The sequence below is a fragment of the Apaloderma vittatum genome, unplaced genomic scaffold, assembly GCF_000703405.1.
Source record: "Apaloderma vittatum isolate BGI_N311 unplaced genomic scaffold, ASM70340v1 scaffold15774, whole genome shotgun sequence".
Classification (NCBI taxonomy): domain Eukaryota; kingdom Metazoa; phylum Chordata; class Aves; order Trogoniformes; family Trogonidae; genus Apaloderma; species Apaloderma vittatum.
Window position 1 is genome coordinate 32,237 of NW_009711088.1, and position 7,318 is coordinate 39,554.

Below are 7,318 nucleotides of genomic sequence, written 5' to 3' on the forward strand. Positions count from 1 at the left end.
GCGAGTGTGTGCGTGCACGGGGGGCTGCAAACGCCTTCCCTTCCCGCCTCCCCTCCGCAAGGGGGGAAAGAGAGAAAAAAACAACAACAATCCCCCCGAAATAAGGAGTTGGTGATTAGAAGGTGAAATCAGGACATTAAAGAAGCAGAAAGCATATCTCAAAGGGTGCTTTTTCTTTTTAAAGGTTTCACCAAGATTTTTTGCTTTTCCCCAGGGTGTCCTTTGCAAATCAGGCCTCACTGCAAAGGCTATTGGATATGACTCTGACGTCAGCAGGGAAAAGGTCCCCAGACTCTCATTAGAAAGGGGAAGAAAAAAAATATATCTATCCTTTTTTTTAGCCCTGACCAATTTAACCTTTTCAGAACAATAAACAGCCTGGTTACAGGACAAAACCAACCAAGCAAAAGGGCTGTGGGCTCCACTTCCCGGGGACAAGGGAAGGCGTATGTGGGCAAATGCCAAAGGCTGGAGCTGGCCCTGTGGCCGGGCACCCCCAGCCCTCCCCATCCTGCCCGGCAGCACTGCAGCAGCACCATGCCCACATCCACACACGGGTTGTTTTTAACCCTTTCCTAGTCTGGAACCTGAAGCTCATTTCACTGCCGGAGCCAGGGTGTTGGCATCAGAAAGGGGTCCCGCGACAAGGTGGGATGCAGGAGAGGCTGCCTCAGATGGGGAGCAGGAGCAGCCTGCGGTACCCAAAGGCAGCAGCAAGTTGTGCTTTTGGCTCCGCTGCCCACGCAAACCAGCGAGCGGGGGGAATGAAACGCTGCTCTGCCTTTCCCCAGCACCTGGCCCCCAAACGGGCAGTGCCAAACCGATTTACTGTAACCACATCTTGCAGAGGGGGGTCAACGGGTGAAGTGCCGTGGCAGGAGCTAACCAGCAGCTCCCCAAATGTCCCTTTGCAGACCTCTCACCTGTTCTGGGGGATGCTTGGATGTCAAGTTTCACATGATCCCTGCACACAGGTGCCCTATAGGAAGAGTGTAGGGTTATCAGCAGCCACACATGCCGGAAAGGGAGCAGACCCTCACTGCAAAAGTAAAACATCAGTTTTTAGAGCCCTTGGTTGACGTTTCAGGGAATAACAGAGGTGCAAAGGAGGCTTCCTCAAGAAGGGTCCTGGCCATAGAGACTGTGCCCCAAGTCCCTGGAAAATAAGAAATTTAACTTTTAAGATGGTGTAGGGTCAGCGCTGACAGACACTCAGGACGGGCAGTGACCCACAGGGAACATCTGCTCATCGCATGGTATTTTGGGCCCCGTTTCCCCAGTCTGAGATGGGCAGGTCTCGGCGAGCAGAACTGGCAGGGCTGCTCGTGAGAACTGGGCCACTGCCCTCCTGCAGGAAGGGGAGGATGAATCGCTTCGAGGTGGGAAAAAGAGACCGTGAGTGGCAGATCTGGCTGTTTGAGGGAGAACCAAAGGGCTGGGCATCTTCTCCAGTCTTCCTGCTCCACCACCTGCTCATGCAGGACCCCGCTGCTCCTCGCTCCCCCAGGGTAAGCTCGCTGTCCTGGGGGGTGCCACATGACTCCCCTCTCTTCTTTCTGGGTGCCCTTCTGCCCTGAGCAGCCTCCTCCCCTTGGTCCTCTACCATTTCCCAGGCTGTCCGTGAAACAATAAGATACCTTCCCAACAAGTGGGACCTTGCTTTAAACCCCGCCCTGCACATCCTAAAGCCATGCCATCACATCCATCCCATATGCTCTCCCATCCCACCCAAGGACCTTCTAGTCAGCCCTCATGGCACTGCTGCTGCTGTGATCACCACACTAATGACTCTGTGACTCCACGACAGGGATGTGCAGCTGCTCCCCTCGCTGCCGATGGCAGAACTGTGCTGCTGGTGCTAGATAACAGTTGCCCCAGTTTAGCTGCACTGGCGAGCCAGAGGACGAGAAGTCTGGCCAAATCTCCACCCAGCCACGTCCCTGCAGGGTGGAGAGAGAGGAAGCAAAGAGGCCACTTGCTCCTGGCCCCCGAGCTTGGCTTGCCTGTGCAGGGGCGTGTGCGTAAACAGGGCTCTTCCCTCTTGCTTTTCCTTTCCAGTTTGCACTTCACCTTCCAGGGCAGCAAACGTGAAGCCCATCAGCCCAGAAAGCTGGGATTGCTTTCCCATCGCTCCCCTGACATTAGCACTGTCACATCCATCCTGTGGTGCTGCCACCCATGTGCTCAGGCTGAAGCCTCAGCCCTTCCTTGAGGTTTGAGGGGGGTGCAGTGGGCTGGACGAGATTTTGGATGGGCTGCAGGGACTTTTCTCAGACAGACAGATGATAATCCCTTTGCAACAGGGCTAACACCTCTACAGGTCATGGCCTGGGCATTTTCTTGGCTGCCACCGAACACAGCGGGAGGTGGAGCTCAGCAGCAGATAGGGAAAGCTGTGCTGCTATTTTGAGGGTTAGGATGCAATCTCCTCCAAGTGCATGCCCCTGCCACAGTCCCTCCTGGCCTGGCCACAGCTCAGGACTTCCTCAAACTCTACAAGTTTGTCAAAAGGCACCCAAAGGTGCTGGACCTTGTCAAAGGAGAGGGGGTAGAACACGATGGGGGGGTTTCCCAGCTGCTATCATTCGCCTGATCTCCAGCCTGCATCCCTGCAGACACTCATCTCAGCTTCCTCGTTCTCCCCTTTCACTTCCCTGCCCCAGCTAAATCCCCAGCCCAGCTTGGACGTCACCTTGATTTTACCCTGACGAGGCTCACGAGGGGATGCCCACCCGCCAACGCCGAAAGCAGCTTTGTGCCGCATGGGATAATCCTGGGGGGGAGTGATAAAGATCTCCTCATCCCCATGGAAATCAAGCCGTGTTCCTCACATACCTCCACTAATTCAATTTTACACTGTGTGAATAGACCTGCCAAACCTTTATTATTCTTTCTTCTTGAGAAGTTTTGCAGCAGAGGGGTACGGCGGGTGGATGGGAGGGTGAGGGGCACGAGGGAGGGGTGGGCTCCTTCCTGCCTTTTCCAAGTCTGATCTCTGCACTAAACGGTCATGCTTGGCGCTCTTCAAGCATGTCTCATTACTCTCCTTTCAAAACATTGGGCTGAGGATGGAGGAGGAGAGAAGTCTGAGGCAAATATGTAGTTGCTGAGAAATACCTGGGGCACGAGGCAGTGGATTTTGAATTTACGTGAGTCTAAGGAAGAAAAGCACCCGGAGAGTATCCTCTGCAGTTTTAACATAGCTTAGCCTAGCCTGGACTACAGTTTTCCCCTAGTTGGGACTCCCAGCCTCTCCACAGGTCTAAGCCCTCTCCCATACCAAGACCTCTGCACCCCAGCACAGCCCAGTGCTGCCCACAGCCAGGCTCACACGTCAGCATCGTCACGCCTGGACACCCCAACCCCTCCAGTCCAAGGTAGGGCAGTGGGGACACTCAGAGCTTCAGCACGTGCTGCTGCTGCAGGTGCTGGTTCTGTGGCAGGGACCATGTTGTTCTATAGCTACTTGTTATTTGCAATAGCATCTGCAGCTAAATCGCTCTGTAAAACCCTGACCCATCGTGCAACATTTTACACAACACAGGGATCATCCATAATTGCAATGCAAGGGTGCAAGAAAACCAAAGAGGTGCCTCTAAAGCATGATCAACTTTTAAATTCCACATGTGAGAAGACCCATTCAGAGGACACACAGAGGGAAACCACCAGCTCAGAGTCACTCAGTCTGCAAGCAGATCTCCTGCACGGGCAAATACTTGCACAAGCAAAGGGGTTTTCACAGGAGGCTTGGTCTGGTCGCACACCCATGGCTGACATCAGAAAACAGATGGAAGGTGGCTTGTTGAGCCTCTAATTCCATCTTTCCCCCTTATGAGTCCCTCAGACGTGGTCTCCTGCACATGGTGCAGGGTGCACGAGGCAAGTTATCATCTAGAACAAAGACTGCGTACTCAGTTTTCAAAGGGAATACAATTTTGAGACCTTTCTCCAAGAAATTTATCCCAAATGGAACACAGATTAATGAGTTCTGCTGGCAACAAAATGCAACTGTTCAACTGGAGTTAAAAAAAAAAAAAAGTGAACCAAGACACACAAATTGCAAGACACTTCAACAAAAGCTGCTAGTAAGGGTGTGCAAATCTCCTTGAGTTCCCAGTCATCAGAGATGAGAGGCAGAAGGGTGACGAAATTAGGAAATGAATACAGTTCTTAGACATAAACACAGAGAAAATATGGAATTCAGTTTTGTTTGTAAGCTTAAAAAAACTACATGGAAAAACTGATACGGTCTAACATGTACAAAAAGGTTAAACTTTGGGCATTTTAAATTTAATTATTTTATGTGTTATTGAAGCTTTGATGTATTTTATACCTCCAAATAGCAGCAGCTACACTAAGTAGTTGCAACATTTGCAGCCAGACTGGCTACTTGAAATGTAAATTAACGCGTTCAAGTCTGATTTAACTCCCACATTCAATAACTTGGGTCTTTTTCCCTTCTCTCTGCCCTTTTTTTCTCATTTTATTGTGAGATTACCCACTAGTTTTCTTTTAAACCCTAAATTACTCTTATGCATTCTCTACATTAGTTCCACACTGAAGCTATTTGTTTGGGATTAGTTATACTTACCTAACTCAAGAGTTGCTCAGAGGATTACTCAAAGTTTGCAAAGGGCTCTGACGGTGGAAAGTACTATCTAAATGCTAAGTATTATGAAGTCAGATGAGCTATTTACTGATCCTGATAGGTAATACCCCATTCCAAATTGGACAAAGGAATTGAAAGAGCAGAATCCTTTTTTTGGAGAGACAAATAGCGGCAGAAGGCCAAGTCAAGGTCCACAAATAAAAGAAATCCTAAAACATCACTTAAGGTCAAAAAAGGGCTGGGTTTATTCCTGGTATGAATAAGCACCGAGTGAGTGCAGGACCCCATGCACAGGTAGGGAGGCTGCAGGCGACAAAACCTGTGGGATCTCTTCTCCAGGCTTTGCAATGCTTTCCCACCATCCGTTACACAAATCGAGTACCCAACCGGCTCATCTGGCAGCAGCCTGGCTCTTAAACAGAGGTAGATCGAGCTCCTCTTCTCTACAAAGAGAAGTTCTACCGATGCAACACAACCTTTTGCTGGGCGGTGGTATTTAACCATTTCACATTGCAGCAGCACCTTGAGGTTCTAAGAAGGACCAGGGTCATCTTGGGATAGATTTTAAGACACCTACATAGGAGTAGACAAGTCTCACTTCAGGGAGTTTGGACTCGATGATCCTTATGGATCCCTTCCAACCTCAGATATTGTACGATTCTATGAAATATTCACCATCACAGTCCCACATCAGCTTCGTACAGGGAGAGATGGCAAAAAAAAACCCCCAACCCAGATCAACACGTCTTCAACAAATTCACCACGACCGTATTTATAGAGGTGGGAGGATTAATGGGAGCACAGCCCCTTCAGTTCCCCAGCACAGACGCTGCAGCCTGCACAAGGTGAATCCCCTCCAGACATGGCCAGAAGAATCCAGACAGAGACGGAGAACAGGGAGAAGGACGTGGGGATAAGGAGACAACTGGCTGTCTATGTACATGGCAGCTTTCTGGGAAAGCTTTGAGAAGAGCTTTGAGCAAACATGATGAAAGGATGGGGACAGCACAAAGATCCCTGTTTAGAAGCCTGTTACACGGGTGATAAAATTCAAAGTGCTGGGAAGAAACTCAGAGATATTCAAGAGGTCAACAGCAAAGGGAAAACGTGATGGACCAACACTTAGGGTTGAACACAGTCTCTGTGGTGGGATTCTTTCCCCGGAAAAGAGCCAGTACAAAGCCATGGCTAAAGGCTGTCATCTGCTCTGGGGATGAGCCACAAAAATCAGACAAATGCTGCAGTTGCATTACTCATCCTCTCAAGCAGAGAGCCAGGGGAGAAACTGCACAATCAAATGCACTTGCTTGGGAAAAGCAATGCCTCGAGTGTACTGTGCACCATCACCCACGGAAGGGTTGCAGGGTCCTGGCTGAGGCTGCTCGTGCTTGGCAGTGCAGGGGGGGTCCCAGAGAAGACATGAGGTCGCTGCTCTGCACATGGGACACGGTGCAGGGAGGTGACTGCAAGAGACATGAAGATGAAAATGGGGGAAAAGAATCTCAGAAGTGGAAATTTGTGCAGGAAAAAAAACAGGACAATGAACTCAGTGGAAAGCGATGGGGACATGCAGAAGGACGCATCACAGGAAGGTTCTGTGGGCAACCAGAGGGGTGTGATGGTGCCTGAGGAGAGGCAAAACGGGCAGAGGTCTCACACCTCTTGAGTCACTGGACCACGAGGAGAGTACGGCAACAGGCAACAGTGTTTGGGATTAGCTGGTAACTAAAGGAAGGCCATGTGTCCAGAAACTGGCCCTTTTTCCACCCTCATTTCTTTCTCCAGGTAGATATCACCTCCCCTAATAAACTATGTCTCACTAAGTATTTGTCCAAAGAGGAATTCTGCAGGAAAAAGAGAGGACAAGCACTAAAAGTGCATCCTCACAGATGCAGCCTCCACTCCAGCGCTGGACACTGCCACCCGGACAGGAAAGCCTAGTCCACATCCGACGGAAAGAGAGGAGACTGCATCCTCAGCCCCCACGCTTCACCCACCGCGGACCAGCTCATCCATGGAGTTCTTTTCCCTGGACAAAACTATTCCGTGAATTTGACCTTAACTCTTGTAATAGTTTGAGGGTGACGAACATGGCATTCTTGACGTGGCTAATGTTTGTGAAAAAAACAAATGAATAAAGAAATAAATAAGCAAACACCCGGCCGCAGACTGTGCTCGTTTTGCTGTGGTTGATATTTACAGCCTACAGTGGCTGTGGTGAGGATGACAAACCCGGGTGGCCAGCGGTGCCACTGGGGCAGCCGGGCAGGGTGCCCTGGGCAGGGCTGAGAGGCCAGTAAGAGCTCCAGCAAAGGGCTGGGTGGGCACCCACCCTGCTGGGACCCCTCCCAGCTCACAGCATCGCCGCAAGCACTAACAGGCTCTTCTCCTGGAAGGAGCACCTTTGCTCTCCAAGTCATGACAGTGGTGGGACGTGCTTGCCTAGAGATCCTTCTGGAAAAGGCACAATGTTAATTTCTGGGGGTAATGGCTCAATTCAGCCTTTAACTCCCCATGGCAGAGCTGAAGTATTGTTTGCCCAGTCTGCTTGAATTCTGCCCAGCCTCAGGTCGGTCCCTCCATCGGCTAAGACCACCGACCAGGAGCTGCCTCAACACGCACCATGGCTGGTGCAAGGGGCCTGGCATCCCAGGGGGGACCAGCAGGTCCGGACAGAGACACGAAGCTGGGTGGAGGGGACTGCGGCAG

At 50.8% G+C, this 7,318-nt stretch overlaps 1 protein-coding gene across 1 annotated transcript in view; it reads right to left on the reverse strand.

Annotated features, from left to right (window-relative positions):
- The window catches only part of LOC104272522 (astrotactin-2-like), a gene marked incomplete at its 3' end in the record, with an annotated part of 65,896 nt that overhangs the window by 31,116 nt on the left and 27,462 nt on the right, over positions 1–7,318 (reverse strand). The gene's annotated exons all lie outside the window — the stretch shown is intronic.